Source organism: Perna viridis, chromosome 12, assembly GCF_037379345.1.
Source record: "Perna viridis isolate PV_CMFRI_1.1 ecotype Kerala chromosome 12, ASM3737934v1, whole genome shotgun sequence".
Lineage (NCBI taxonomy): Eukaryota > Metazoa > Mollusca > Bivalvia > Mytilida > Mytilidae > Perna > Perna viridis.
This window is the reverse complement of record NC_142456.1, coordinates 19,518,140-19,535,869: the sequence shown is the minus strand read 5'-3', so window position 1 is coordinate 19,535,869 and position 17,730 is coordinate 19,518,140.

Below are 17,730 nucleotides of genomic sequence, written 5' to 3'. Positions count from 1 at the left end.
AGTCATGTAACATTGAAAAAGGGTCAAGGTCTATACTTAGAGAGAACAAAAAGAGAGAAATAAAAATAAAGTGTGCTTAAATACATGTAATAAGTCTAATAAACAGTTTCTCTAGTGTTAAGAGTACACAATAATTGATTGTAGTTTTATATTTGTTCATGTGGTGATATTTAATATGGAATGATTATAAGGGAACAAATAATTACTTATGATTATTTTGATTATAGTCATCCTAATTGCAATTAATTGATAGATAAAAAAAATGGAAATGAAAAAATTAAATTACTATTTGCAAAAGACAGCATTACAAAAGTTGAATTTACATCAGATAAATATTCACAACTCTATTACTTAAACCATAATTAGAAAAATAAATATATAAATGTATATCAACTGTTAATAATAGCAGACTTTATATTAGTATTTTGAAGGCATTTTAAGTTGTAAATTATAGTAGGCAGTCATTTAAATTCGAAAAATAGAGACAACAAGTTAATTTAACAATTTTGTTTGATTGGATAGTTTATCCCCCGTTTTGTTGAGAGTCGTTATCCTCATTGGTATCCGGATTGCGGCCAGATTCTGATCGAGCGTGGCGAGCTGATCGGTCAATACCTCTTTCAAAGTTAGAGATGTCCTCAAAGTTTTTTACGATTTCTTTCCTGCTATCTTCAAATCTGTTAACAAAGATGCGTCCATCTGATTCCAATATGCGTGTATTTTGTGTAACTGAGAGAGTTTTTTGGTCAAGTCCGTTCTAAATTTGGTAAGATTTTCAATAATGAAAATACCATCTGCATTGTTTTTCAAATATTTCTTATTTGAGTAGACCATAGCCCTGGAACGGTAGGACATGAATCTTACAATTACTTGGCACTTTCCATATTTGACTTTACCGATGACATGACTACGGCTTATATCACTGGCCGATAAGCTCAGACCTAGCTGTCTGTTGCACAAATCAACGATAATGTCATCCGTATTAACAGGTTGAACCATTTTCCCCCTTTGATCGACAGGTACTGTAATGTTGTGGAACCGGAGACTGGTACGTCTAGAGTACTGTTCTTGACTCTCTATTCTGTTTTCCAAATCTTGAATTTTTTTATTAAGCGACCCAATCTCTGAGTCCCACATATCTAATGTTTTTGAATTTTCTCTGACCTGTAGATCAACGTTTTGAATCCATACAAATTGTTTACAAATTTTTTCTTTGTGATTGTTAAGTAAATGCTCATGTTGATCGATAGCACTTTTGATTGGCTCAATATGTGTAGATATGCATTTTTGGACCTGGTCTTCAATGAGTGGGGTTAGGGTCTCACCAATTTTTTCTGCTAGTAGAGGAATTATCGTGTTTAGGACGTCAGGGCTGGTGAGCGCTTCAAGGACCTTGTCAGTTACTGTTTTCCTTGCAGATGATGTCTTTTTTTCGATATCTCGAAGGTCCCCTACAGAGTTCCGACGCTTGATCTGTCTCATGTTTTGTTTTTGAGGAGCAGGAAGGTGATCAGGACTGTCTGGGATAGATCGTTTATTCGATTTAGATGATGATAAACTGATAGTAGGTTGAGAATTAGCCCTAGGAGTACGCCCAACCCTGGAACCAGGTTTTCTTGATAATGCAGGTCCTACTGTCCCGCTTAAAATTAACGAAAAGGTCTGGGCAGGTAAATATATCGACTTTTCCATTCTTTTTTAGCCACAGAGAGAGGCCCAAATGGAATCGGGAGATTCTAATAATAAAAAAATCTTCACTAGTCCTCGAACAAACTAAACAGAAAACTTTTTTTAGATATTGAGGATTGGACCTCTGCATTCATGATATTCATGAGTGTACATGTGATGCTGGAAAAATTTAGGACAAGGGCTCAAGAGCTCATTAACACATGAGAGACACAAGACTTGCTGCTAAAAAATCAAGTCGGTATGTGTGGTGATCATACGATGAACAGTATCGTCTTAGAGAAGAGAGGGACCTGAATTCTTCATGGGGTATTATAAATCAGGAATGTTGGCTCCTCTATGTCAACAGCCGTGGGTGGAAATGAATATTATGGTCAAAATACATATCATAAACCAAGCTATTCTCCAAACCAATACTTGGGTAACTCGCACAACATTAGACATACATATGCATCACAGTCACAGAAACTACAATTAAAACAGATGATTCTGACCTTACACAAGCCTAAAATTATAATAGGTATTACCTTTTTTACAACCAAGGTACTGACTGTCACTTCAACCCTCGTTGTAGGTACTTCCATCAATATGATGCTTGTGGGGGAAAAACACCATCGAACACATTGTAGGTCCAACCAACAAGGTCGCTAGTCGCTAGTCGCTATTCCCTGTGATACTCACCTATAAATGTCTCAGTTTTGTAATCATACTTAGCCACATACCCCATAACCTCTGTGAGATCATTCTTATTTGATGGTTTTCCATATGTTTTTCCTTACAATATTATGGGTCCCGTCTAGCTAGGGCTTCAAGAATTTTTCACAGTGCTAGAGGCTGCAATAATTTTTCACAGTGCTAAAGTCAACCCTGCAGTGCTTGGCCAAATACTTGTAAAGCAAATTATTGCTGATCGAATATATGGCCCTTACAAGAAGCAACCTTTTTCTACTTTACAAATCTCGCCCCTGGGCTTAGTCCAAAAAAGAACAGTGATTTCAGACTTATTCACCATTTATTATTCATAAACTAGGCCCAGTGACTAAGCTCAGTTCTAGCGTTGTTATATCTGCCTGCAGGCTTTTACCTACAGCATCTTGCGACTTCGATCTTTTGGGAATGACTTTCCAAGGTAAGTATTATTTTGACGAAATGCTCACTTTCGGAGCTTCTATCAGTTGTGCACTATTCGAACAATTTGCAACTTTCTTATACCAAGTCAGATCGCAGTAAAGTAAAAACGAACACATTTTGCATTATTGTGGATGATTTCATATTATGTGAACAGGCGTCCGATCCAAATATAGGTCATACACTAAACTCGTTCCACAAAAAAATGTAGAAAAATGAGTGTTCCCCTTTTAGAGGACAAAACGGTCGTACCGACCACTGTTGTGGGAGTGAATTAATTGACACTTGAAAAGAATGAAGAGTTCGTATAGTTCAATTTTATTGATCAAGATGACAAGATGACATCCCCTATATGTGGTACAAGGTACTGGTTGTGGTTAATGTAAACTTTCACAGGACAAACGAATCTCAATAAGTATGAACATTCATTCCAAATGAATGACAATGGAATCAAACAAAAAGTGTATTTTCCCAAATAACTGAGATATCAAAAGAGCGTCTTTCATACACACCAACTAATAATCCAATACCCGGGAAAATTTAGAGTAGAAAATCAAGAACCACTAAAATACTAGAGAACAGACAATGTGTCAGAGGTAGCCAATAAAAAAGTACTGAAGTGGATAAATGTTAATTGTCTCTGAAATAAATATAATTAATTCATAAATTGACCCTATCACAAACATATAAAAAAATGACACCTGCGTCATCAACCTAATCTATGAGAAAAAAAAAACAAGTTAAATTAAACAACAACATCAACAATAATGAATAAATAAATAAATTAATAAATAAATAAATAAATAAATAAATACAAAAAAAATAAAATATTATCTTTTGATTATAATTCATCATATTCCCTACTTGCGGAGATCTGGAAGCCATATTTTATCCTGGTTTTGCAGTTACCTTCCGTAAGAGCAGGTATAATTTCGAAGTCTCTCTAGGCTAAAAACCACTAATTCCATTTCCCATAGGCTTCTATGCTAATTTCACAATATTCAATGGCTTCTCTGGACTTTACCTTAACTTTGACCTGCAGAGGACTATATATCAGCATGATTCTACATATGTCAGCTCACAATCCTCAAAATGGCATGTGGGGTTAGCAGACTTGCAGTGCAGTACTGGTTACCGGAAGTGAAGTGTCTGTAAATAGCATGGGGAATCCCAGTGTTTTCACAAGATAGGGGTATATTTAGAAATCATTATGGAGATTAGGCTTCACATCACAAGAAGCAAAATGCACCTATAAAATGTACAGAAATGTTTTTCCTTTCAGAAACTGTTTAAATTTTTTAAATGAGATGAGAACTTTTTTCACAGCACTATGAGAAACAGGGGTAATTTCTGCGTAGGACTATTTTTGCGTACGTTCCAAATGCTCATTGGTTGAATTGGTGGTCTGTAACCTAAAGAGTCACTTTCTGTCTTAGAAAAAATATATAACTATACAAGTATCTTCCTATACACATACTGAATGCATTTGCAAAGTTTCAGGGAAATGTGACAAGCACTTTTTTAAATATTTGATTTTTGAATATAGGGTAACCAAGTTGTGCGAGCAAAAAAGTGACAATATTCTACCATACTTAAATGCATTAAATATTTGCAAAGAACTTTTTCTGACTTTTCAAATAAAAACAAATCAATCACAACTTGTTTTTAACAATATTAATAAAAAGATAGCCTTTAAAAGTAGTCATTTTCTGAAAAATTGGTCTATTTTTAAAAATTTATGTCTGACATGCCTCCCCCTTTTTCTTGATCACATGTCAAAAACCCTAAATCTTTAAATTTTCGCAAAAGGTGATATCTTTGGCTTTAAATTTGTAAATACAGTGTTTTTACAATAAAACATGACAAGTAAAGGGCACCTAAAGCAAAAAAAGTACTCAAAAATGCATTTTCCATGTTGCCATAGGGAAATGCTGATATGTCCTTAACCGCAGTAATGAAAGTGAGTTTTTCCTCATTTCTAATCAAATTTTTGCTCAGATTTACACAAAACTTGATTTCAAGTGCTGATTACCACCATATTTAAGTAAATATAGCCCTCAAAGTTAAATATTTGATATTTTTACTAAGTTTTCTATACTTTTCACAAGATAGGACATAAAATTCAGCCAAAAAGACCAATTTTCCATAATTTGGACCTATAACTTAAAAAAATGCATATTTTGAAGGATTTTTGTAGTGTATTCCTCTCATTGCAAAGTTTACAAGATCTTCAAGTAGTTTAAAGCTATTCCAAGAAATTTATCATTTTGCCATGGCCTCAGCTTAAGGCTAAAAACCACTAATTCCATTTCCCATAGGCTTCTATGCTAATTGCACAATATTCAATGGCTTCTCTGGACTTTACCTTAACTTTGACCTGCAGAGGACTATATATCAGCATGATTCTACATATGTCAGCTCACAATCCTCAAAATGGCATGTGGGGTTAGCAGACTTGCAGTGCAGTACTGGTCACCGGAAGTGAAGTGTCTGTAAATAGCATGGGGAATCCCAGTGTTTTCACAAGATAGGGGTATATTTAGAAATCATTATGGAGATTAGGCTTCACATCACAAGAAGCAAAATGCACCTATAAAATGTACAGAAATGTTTTTCCTTTCAGAAACTGTTTAAATTTTTTAAATGAGATGAGAACTTTTTTCACAGCACTATGAGGAACAGGGGTAATTTCTGCGTAGGACTATTTTTGCGTACATTCCAAATGCTCATTGGTTGAATTGGTGGTCTGTAACCTCTAATCGATGTTCAGATTCGGGTGCAGAAAAAAGAGGTAACTCGAATGAAAATGGAATCCCCAGCAGACAAACACAACGGTGTTTCATTTAGTTGGTAGGTTACATAAGGATGATTTTCATTTGTATCCCGAGTAAAGAAAATGTATGGCAGGGTCAGTAGAACGAGAAATTCCCTTTTAAATTTCGATATTTTCGTCGATATCGGATGGAAAACCTTATGTGTTCCGAATAGATACCTACTCCAAAGGGAGATAAATGTTGACAAAATGGTGGTCCGCAAGTCGGGAATATACAAGTCACAAAAATTATCCTCAAAATACTGAATGCAAGTACAAATCTTTAAAGTTATCTGAAAGAATACCATAATTAACTGCATCAGCTAAAAAAATCAGTAATCATAATATACAAAAATAATCAAACGGCTTATGTTAATGATTAAACAGTAAATACTTTTACTGGATAAACAATTCTGATTTATTACACAAAACACAGAATCAAACTAAAAGTTAAAAACTAATTTGACTTTCTTTTAGTGATTACTGACAACATACACTAGTACTGAGTTTTAAGTCTTAAACGGCCATTTTGATTTTAACACAGTGTTAGGTCGTTTTAAAATACACTGAAAAATCTTAATAAAAAATCAAGACTACGCAAGAGAGTAAGATCGATTTCAGTTCGAAAATTAAGACCGTTCAAGATAACAAGATTGTTTTCAGTTCGACACGTGTAAGACGTGTTCAGTCTTGTTCATATAAACAAGACCAGCTGGTTTTTTTTTTTCTGTCCAAACTAGTTCAGACTTTCTTGGATCATTTGAGACTGTATGGAAATTCTGTGTTAAGATATTATAAGATCACGCTTAGACTTGTAAATTCATATAATTGTGAACATGAATTGTTCCCCATAGACGGTTTAATCCTGGTTTGCCCACTGTTAATTACCTCAATTATCGAGCTGTAATATAAACAAAAAATGACAAAGGGTTCACTGTCCATGAAGTTGTAAAGTCTGTTCCAAATTTATAGGTTACAACATGTATGTTTCTATGTATATTTATATGCAATATTTGCTCCCACTCCGTTGTTTCTTTTGATGCAAAAATAATGTAGAAAAAAAAGATGTGCATATGTTAATATACTTTATTCTTACTTCATTTAGGAATTTTACATTATGCTGGTAATACATGTAACAACATTGAAAGTATATGTAACATAAATCAAGCAAACATAGCACATCCAAATTTATTTTTTTTTTAAATCTTACTTTAATTCATCTTAAATTAAATATATTTGTAACATCATAAAAAGTTCACTTATAAAAGTTTTACCAATATATCAAACAAACGTAGCAAATAAAAAAATCATGAAGTACAATTTAGCCTTAATAAAATATGAATGTAACAATATTAAAAAAGGCAGTAGGAATTTTACTGGTCTCCGGCAGTAGTAAGGCACCATTTATCCTGTTTGTTGATGTCATTTGTTGTGTTGGTGGTAGAGTGCTGCCTTGCAAGAGTGGTATGATGGTAGCAGTTCAATTATTACTGTAGTGTCATCATTCCATAATGGGGTGCGAAGTTTTCTTCATAGATGGTAGGTATTTGAGCGACTCCTGTTTTAGTTCGTTGTTTCATCGTCTGCATCACTTTCATTACCTCTATCTTAGGTGGATTGGCTTGATGTTTGTGTGGTAGACTCAATATCATATATGACCTTCATATGTATTGACTGTTGATTGACAAGCTGGAATATTACATTTCCAGTAAACTCTATCGTTGTATTTGTTCTTTACCCTAAAACGATGACCTAACACCAAACTTTCTCTGCCAAACTTGTTCTAAATGAACTGAACTTAAAGTTGAGTGTTTACCATACTTGGGTTTAATGATTTAAAGCGAACAGAAGCTTATTTTTATAAAGCTTACAATCATATCAACATTAATCAGCTTGCACAAGTTTACATGACATTTTCCAAAAGTAAACTTTAAATCTTAGCTTGTAGAGTTAATAGTATTCACACTATATCAATTATCAAGCTTGGATTCTGATAGGTTTCATATTCAAATTGTTAATTCTTTGAATTTTAAAATCCTATAGATTCTGACAAAAATCTAATCAATACCTAATTAATTACAAATATCGAATTTTCTAAATGATACAGTTAATTTCATTTAATCTATGAAGTATTGTCCGTTTAACTGAATTTTGCAAGAATTTAACATATTTTCACAAGTAAAATACAGGTAAATATTATACTTAATTTTCAGAAACAGACTTTAATAGTTATAAGAACAAAACTCCATATGTTTATATAATTCTTTAGTTAAAAGTGGGCAAACCAGGATGACACCCCCGTAGACAATGTTCGTTAAAAATAACCTGTTTTAAGAATTGTCCTATAAATGGAATTAATAGTTCATTTTGATTCTTAATATTATTTATATGTGTCTTAAAAATATGAATATATCATTTTCTTTTCATTTTGACTCTAAATATTATCTATACTCATTTAAAAAAAATATTTAATTTATTATTTATTAATTATTTATTATAATTATTTTGTTGTTAAATTTTTATCCATATTTAGTTTATTCAATGTCCCTCCGTTTCATTTAAAAAAATCTTTTTTGGATACATGTGATCAATTACCTAATAATTGTAAAAAAAATATTAAAGCGAAAAGATGTGCTTAACTACCTCCGAATTCTGTTAATAGTTAACTTGCATTCTAAATATCTGACTGAAATATATTCATAAAAGTTATATTTTTACCTAATTCCAAAAGGAATTTTCCGTACAGTTAAAAGCTCCCGTAAACAGCAATTGACCATGTCCGTATTCTATAATATACTTGTTTTTGTTGCAGTTTTTTTAAATCATAAGATTTCAAACTGCTAAACGCGTTTGCATATTATGGAACTCACTGGACGACACAATCGAGCCCTATCGCGACAAGATGTTTATTAAACTCTCAATTTTCATATTAATTTATTAATTGCATTTAATTACATCGGATTTGTTTATTCTGAACACTCACATGTTTCACGTACTACAAAGTACATTTTAAAGTGTTAGAAAAGCGTTCCTTTGGCGACCAGGCAGAATAAAAAAAACATTGTACATGTAAACCACTAAAAGAATAAAAATAACACACAATTATTAGAAAGAATGTTTTGTGTCAAATATTGATCGACCTTTCTCTAAGTGTTGTAAATGTATACCCGATAAACCAGTCATATGTGAATGACCTAATTTATTGAAAGCATTGCAAAATCAGGGGAGGGTCACATGACATTTAAGGGAAGTCCAATCCAGATTTGTTTCGTTCTTCGGTTAACTTAATTGCTTCAGCGTGTGGAAATGCTCCCAGAAGCACATGATGTATATTTGTATGAGAGTGAGCCAGTAAATCCTGGTTGCACTTAGTTTGTGTATCTGCTGCATGTAGTAGGACATATTTTGTCTGAGTTCCTCGGTCAGGTTTCACGGAGGTTGGCACCGGCAACATTAACTTACGAAGTTTTCTGTAAGGGGCGCTTTTTACACACCAAAAAAAATGTATACAAGTCCATAAAAACATACTAGTAGCAGTTTGTTTTTGTAAGATGATTCTTTGCTACCAAATACCATTTTGCAATAAGTTTGTGTTAAATAGATTAAATTATAAATTATAAAGGGGATAAACACCCTTACATTAATATTAACAATACCTATATATGTACATTGTAACAGCATATGTGACACGTTAAAATAGTCTACGTTTTATATTAAATGAAGAAAAAAATATGCACCTACCCCACATCATTATTAACCTAGACTACGCATATTGGGTATTGCGATTTAAGCCTTATACAAGATTTCAAATGTATATGTACTGCATAAAAACTGAACGAAATTGTGTCTATACATGCATGAATATACAGTCGCGTAGATGTTATCGGATTGTGTACTCTACAACATAACAAGGACCGTTCCCGATATTTTTTGTGTTCATATATCAAGTGTTTTATTACTGGGTGGGATTACACGTCAAGCCTTTTCCTGAAAATCAGACTTTAATTACTCGACTATATAAAAGTGAATAGATCTCTTCTAATAATTTATACAGTATTAAACCCCAAAAGAAAGTAAGGGATTGACTTTGAAAACTGTTAATGAAACCATGCAGGAATTAGGGAAAAAGGGTCTAGTGTGATTTTGGTATTATCATGATAATCCTGTGTCAAATATTAAGCACAGTTCATGTTTAGACACAATAAACTAGAATAGTTATAATTTATTTATAGATGATATAAACGATTAGTGTTGATTTCAGTCTGGTCATGCATGGACAAACATTCTGGTTACAGCATTAATGTAAATCAAATATATCTAACCCGTTGTAGTAGAAAAAAAAACGTTTTATGATTACTTGAATTATGCCAAACGAACCACGGAAAACAGGAATAAAGACTGTTTGAATTTTCGAAAGATATATTCAGATTCATGCACGTATGCTGAATATAAGAAACAATATGAAGTGCTGTCAGTGCAGGGTGTGTACAATTATTTTAGATAACTATACGCCCCTTGTGAATTCGCTTGACACTCATGTGTATAGATGTTGCGTACGCTGTTGGTATCACATTCGACTGAACCGGGGCTGGTTACGAAAACTTAAATGTTGTTATTAGAATGTGGAGTTATCAGAGGCAATGTAGATATTAAACTGTTCGAAAATGGTTGCTGTGTTAGGATTTTAATAAAAAAAACTTTAAAAGATGCCATTAAATGCGGAGGAAAAGCACAATTCGATCGCAAGAACGTCAACTTTCATATGTGGTAACATTAAGAAATGCTTGCTTCCCATTTCACCAATATATTTAAGTTGTTTCTTGGCGTATTTTGATAAAACAAACTGTTTTGGGAAAAGCAGTTTGTGCTGCAGACTATGTCATATTTTTCATGACGTCATGATAAGATCAAAGCATATTACAATATCACAAATGTCTCCTCTTTGATGTAGACATTGTAAAAATGGAAAGAAATCGATTTGAAGACAAAATGTCAGACATTTTTTTTAAATTATGCGAACAGCTTTTCTTAATCGGGACTTTTATTAACTATAATGACAATTTATTACATAACCCCAATGAAAAAATATATAAAAAGTTCAATTAGTCTTTTTGTTAAATGCCTTTTTGTCCGTATTTCAATTATGTCACAAATCTTATTTTTTTTTACATTGGCCATCGGCTACTTTCTTGCTTACCGTTGTAAAATATAACAACGAATAGTATTTTTACTAAAGTATATTCACGCTTAAAGGACTGTATAAGTATTCAGAATATCATGTTAATTCTAAAAAATAATGAGTTTTATTGCCTAATAGTAGATAAATACGCACACATGTTTTGATGTCACGTTGTCTTTTTTCCAACGTTTTCTACAAGTTGCGTGCTACCCGGTCTTTATCAAAAGCTTTTTTCGTTAGCTGTGAGTGAATTAATAACTATGAAATTTTGAGTTTTACATGTATTTATGCTGAAGATAGTATATTCTAAAAATAATGGTACTTGGTTGAACATGTATCTTAGCGCAGCATTTTGTCTGTGTCTAACCAAAATGTCACAATATCTAAAACTTGTATATTTTATTTATTCACGCGTACACCATGCGAAATTCGAACGAATTGTTCAAAGCGGCAAATGGTGTTGAGTCGATTTCTTTATATACTTAACACTGTATTCATCCTCCTCTATGCTTTTATAATTTCATTTTTTTCTTTGGCTTAACAAATGGGTTATATATATAATGTAACACCGTGTCTAACAAAAAATGTCACAAAGCGTATTTTTGACGTTTCTAAAGTAACGTTCTGTTTTGCGACGTAAAAACTCTTAAAGGTCAATTTTAAAAAAACAATAAAAAGTATTGAAAAGTTACGACATACTAGATTGAATTAAAAAAAAGATTTTAGCGAATCTGATAAAATAATGAAATAAATGTTGAAAAGAAAACAGGAAAATGTTCTGAAAATTTTGCCCAACTTTGACCTCCTATAACTTGAAAACGGTCCAAAAAACGTAAAATCTGGGGTACATTTGTTTACCCGAATTAAGTAAAGAACACATTAAAAATAGAATAATTCAAATCGAAAAAAAAACGCGTATTTTTACCCTTTTTTGGCCCCTTTTTTGGCCCCTTTTTTTTCTAAAGTGGCAAGGGCAAGAAAGTCCAAATTAAATAGGGATCTTCTTAGTTGTTAAAATCATGTCAACATTTCAGAACAATTCGTCAACCACAACTTATCATAAGTTATCGCAGGGAAACGAAATGCCCCCAGACGACGACTGCGCCATAACATTATACGACCGCAAGTTTTTTTCGTCGTATAATTAAAACGGGAGATTTCGCTCTCAAATTTTCTCAAAGAGGGATCTTTAGGAAAGAAATAAAATCAATTTATACGCTTCCACATTTTGATGTCGGGGGGGGGGAGGGGGTTACTGACTTTTTTGCTTGTAGATTTGTTGGCTTTCTGTTTTACTGACGATTTTTACTTCTTTTAGTGCATCATAAAATATGTTTTCATAATTCCTAACATTTTTCTCATAGGATAAAATTTTCTTCAAATCATTTTTAAATGATTGATGCCAAAATATTTACCATATCAGGATGTAATCTGATCATTTCAATTGACCAAAACGTACGTAAAAATAATATCAAATAGGGTAATTAAACAGTAAAATATATCGTGTGTGTTATTTTATGTAAAAAAAATAAATAAGCACACTTCTTTTTACACGTAAAAATTATAGAACGATGTACGTCGCAATACAAAAAAAAGGACGTTGCAATTTTGCCGATTTCGACGTTACCAAATATGACACCAACACCGTACGCTACATCATTGTATACCCGGCCGTAAATAGGTGATCCCGGCCAAGGGGCGAAGCCATTAATTAATGCTACTCTTCCATCGATCAAACCAAAATCTAATGCAATTAAACATATGATGTACATTTGAATATCACAAAAGAATGAATATATATTTAAGCATGTCGTGATACTACTATTTTGACGGATTTAAAAGAATTTAATAACTCAAAATTTTCAACAATAAAAAAAGAAAAAAAAAACACAGTCCTATATAAAAGATATTTTTTTTTGTATTGTTATATCCGAACATCAAGTAAAATAGTTTTTTTTTAACAAAGATTCTGATCGAATTATGTTTTTAACAACTAATACAAAACTGAGCTTTAAGACATGTTAAATTTTAGTACTCAAAATTTTTATTGTTGCCATCCGTCTCGGCGGGATGGTACATATAATGATGCATTATACTTTCGATTTATAGTGAAGCCCGTGATGCACAGTATTTAAAGGACAAAATTAACTTTTTCGGCGGCTTGTATTTTGTTAATACAAGTAGTTTTCATTTTGATACATTCCATTTTGTGTATACAAAGAGGGACTAAGTAATTCTTACATAATACCCATTTGTGTCTATTGAGAGAAGTTATCCCCTTTCCCTATCCATGTTTGTTGATATTTGAACATATATGTAATTCACTGTATTTTATACTTCTTTAAGTTGGCATGGTAACATACATGTATCTGTCAAAACAGAGGTTTGTTTACAAATTGTAATAAGGGACAGTTCGGAAATCCGATAGCTAAAGTACAGACGCCGTATTGTACTCCCCAGACTTTCAATTGGAATATTTCCGTTCTGTATGGAAAATAATATGTATTTGTGAACTTGAATTATAATATATTGTATGCTATTTTACTGACATTCGGAATACCGACGACATTTTGTGGATACCGCATTGTATTATGTTTTGGAACCTTTGCAGTTTATTATATTCAATAGAACTTATGATTGTGTTTTTCGTTTTTAACCTCTACCGCTAGTTTCCCGCAGTTCTACATTGTGTTAATTGGTGGAGAATCCGGGTATCTTATCAGCATCCTTATATCTTAGCTGCAAGTTTGCGTAGTAAGATTCCGAAATAAATGTTAAAATGTGTCAGATAAACTGGTTTCAATTCCCGAATCATAACCTACATGGAATCAACCACAAACCGGATGGTGGGAATGGCGGGATGAAAATCAACTCTTAATAAGGGAACGGACATCAAATCTTTATGGACATACTGGAAACATACTCCAAGAAAGAAAGTAATCTAAAAATAAGTGTTTTCGATGTGAAATCTTTGGACATCGAATCAATGAGTGTAATTCAGATTTTAGGAGACCCGAATCAGCGAACAAGATCAATTAAACGAGATAAAAAGAAACTAAACAAGTTCATTATGCAGAAATGGTGTAATAGTTTTCATTTTTCGAGTTGGAAATCTTAGATACTGTTACGGATATGCATAGTGGTTTTAGACTATAGATGCAACATCTTCAAAATGAGATTGATTTCAATCGTCCAGCGTTCTTAGAACAAGCTGCTCGATCAAGCAAGTTAAGGCCTCAAGTGAAACAATTAATTGATAGTAATTTGGAGCTTCAGGATGGCGACAACAAACTTAAATCTGAACTTTCGGCACTTCATAAAATTATAAAGATATCTGAATTTTTTGTAGATGAGGCAGAGAGTATCGAAAAGGACCTTTTGAAAGAACTAGACAGCAAATAAAAATGGTCCAACTTTCTTTAAACAAATTCTAGCCCCATGTGGGTCCGGGTGTTACAAGAATGGGTCCACAGCAGCGCTAAGCTTGTTGTAAAAGGCGACGAAATAGTGCTTAGAATCCTGACCGGGGAACAGGACGCACTGCCCACAAAACTACTGGGTTGTTTGGTCCAGGTGTACATTGGGTAACCCTGGTGTGTTACATGCTGGGGTCGCTAGGCCATAATACGGAAATCCTGACCGCAAACCATAGTGGTGCAACGTGTTGGGAACAATGTCACTTTGCTCGCATGTTAAATAACCCCGAGTGGTATTCTCCTGGAGTAGGAATCATCGGGCTCCGCTACAGGATGCTAAATTGCCCGACCCTACCCACCACTCCCTAGTATAAGCCTATGGTTTTTACGTGCAACGCTTCATTTATACGCTCTTATTTTCCGTTGTCTTTACATGTAGAAGTATTTGAAATATAAAAGTTTTGATATTGATTAATACATGTATATTGTCCTAAGTACATGTAGTTTATTAAGAATTTATCACGGATTAGCTTAATATAGAACCTTCTGGCTTGATGTAAACTATCTAACAGTGACAAACGCAAAGTGGTTCTAATCTTAAACATACATTATTCTTCAGACAAAAATATTAAATGTTTGAAAGTAATTCTAGCTTAGGGTCAAATATGTTCTAAAGTCTTTATGTTACAGTTATTACTTTTGGCCAAGCTATTACTTATTCCATATGTCAATCATGTTTGTGATTCGAACATGATATTCTCTGTGCTTTTTAAGTTTAGTTATGTTATAGTCTGCTGAATTATTCGGACGTTATATAAGTAAAACTCTATGTTTTTGATTATGGCTCTACTAAAGTGACTATTTCCCCAAACAGAGACAAATCGAACGGTTATTCTATTTCTAGTGGCTATCAAAATTTGTTGACCTTATTATCCTTGTATCCCATTCCATTTTTCATTTCTTATAATTTTATGTTCAATGTATCACCAATTTCATGTTCATCGCCTGGATATAGCTGAATTATTGGTGCTCGGGCGTTCAACTCCAACAATTAAATAATTGATCATGAAACAAATTCTTGAAATTGTTACTTTATTGTCCATCTATAAATGACAAAAAATTATCTGAGAACGAATTGTTCGAAATCAACTTGATAGCGTGACCTTTGAAAAATATACAAGATATAACTAAGAGAGGACCTATTATAAAGTGTAAATCTTATCCATGCACCGAGAGTTTCCAGGGACCTAATTATACCAGCATCAATTAAAAGAAATATACGTGAGTTGTTTACACACTTGAGTTTTGAAGTATATAAGAAAAGACGCAGATACTTGTGCATTGTGTCACTCTTTTAATTTCCCCTGTTATTTTAAAAATGAAATTTGCCATGGAGAAAAGGATTTAAAAGTTATTAGATAGTAATCGCTTGAGAATATATGCATGTGCAATATATGTATTGACCATGGAATAATGACCTTAAGTAGTAAAGTATATTATATACAGTCCCTGATACAGTCCCAAAAGATGAAAAGGTATTGTGGTACCTGAATGTACATATGTATGCAAAATGATTTTTAAAGTCAAAATGTAAAATTTCTTTGAGAATATACTTTGTAAAGTTAATGTCAGAAGTTCAATTGAAATGAATAGGACATCCAGATTCCCGGAACGTTCCGTAACTCAGTTTTGCCGTTTAGTTGAACATTATAGTTTTCTTTTGTACCACAAAAATAAATAAAACAGTAATACTTAAATATATTTTTATGGTCCAAAGACTAGTTGCTTATTATTAATCAAATTAAAACTTTTATAGTATTTGTCAATATGGTTCATCAACACGATGGTCCCAGTACAAAATACATGTACATGCAACCATACTATGGGTTAATTTTACCTTTGTTTTCAGTCAATAAATGAATCTAATTTTACTGTGTAATTATCATATGGACAGTGAATTAGAGACTTTTTCTATCCCCCTCGAAACGAGAGATTCCGTGTTTATTTGTATCATGTATATGTACAAAGTCATGTACATGAAAATGGGAAATGTGTTGAACACGTTTGCAAATTTTCTACGGATCACAACAAGATATTTTCAATCCATTGCGTAATATAAAACAAAACAGTTGAAGGATCGTTTTTAATGATTTTTCTTAACTTTTTTTGTTTCTTTTCTTGCATTACGTAAAGGTTGGATGACATGGCCAATATCGGGGTTCTCTGGCTATGCACATTATTGTAGGAGAAAATAAGCTGATCGGGATAGACTCACCAGGTAGTGAAGTCTCTGGCGGATGGAAGTAATGGATATTGGTATTACATTGTACATATTTGAATGCACAGATCCGAAGACCCTTTAAATAGGCATTTGACAAATCTTAACGCGCTTAATTATTCGATAATGCTCAGTTCACGGGTTAATGCAGGCATTTTAAAAGGGGTCTGGAGGGGTTATATAACTCAGAATCAGCTGGATCCGCCATTGTATTCCTTAAATGACGGTTAAACATATTCGAATGTAATATGTAATAACTCGTGTCAAGAACACTGCGAGATTTATCTCTACACGTTCTACGGAACTTGTGATCATATTAAGGTTATTCCCTCTTTTCCATACAGAATTGTCAACTTTCCTTTCATCTATGGCAACATCCCGTCAGCACTGCGTATGGAGTGTTCATACCACAACTCATACGATATGCCAGAGGTGGCCGAAACTATGCAGACTTTTTGTATCGCGCTAGAATTCTAACAAATATGATTCTGGAACAGGGTTATGTTGCTACAAGATTGAAGTAATCACAACAGAAGTTTTATTTGTTGTCATCATGAACTTGTGTTTTGTAACGGTGTACCCATCTGCACTATGAAAGTTCATTTGTTCAACATGTCATAATTTCCTTTCTTCTTGTTGTTTCGGGTGTTTATAGAAAAGCAGAAGACACTTAACTTACCGGTGCACCTTGTCAATGCTCCAAGTTTTTCGTGGACTCCCAGTTGCGCATTTACTTTTGTTACGTAGTATGTATTATTTTGGTTATTTCATATTTTTTGTTGTTTGTGTGTGTGTTTCCATGTTGGGGTTGTTGTCTCTTTGACATTATGACCTTACCTATTCTCGATAAATTTTAACAAAAACAAAATGGAAAACTGAATCCTTACATATTCCCTTTAAGCATCATAAATACCCAAAAGGTAACTCCAACCTTTTTTTCAATATTTTCTGAAACCTGTCTTAGAACCCGAGTTCCCAAACTTGTTTTCTGTTGATTTCGTGTGCCTCTATGATTATGCGTTGTTCGTTTACGTACCACTGGCATTGGTCTGTTTTTTAGTTTTCAAAAATATTTTGTAGAATCGTAAATTTGATTTAATTAGAAAAGTATGATTTATTCAAAAATGTTTGATAATCTATTTTAAGAAGATAATATCTTTTTATAAAAACTTTTTTTACCTGATCAACATACAATTTATCGATTGACTTTTTAAACTAGGGCTTCTTTTGT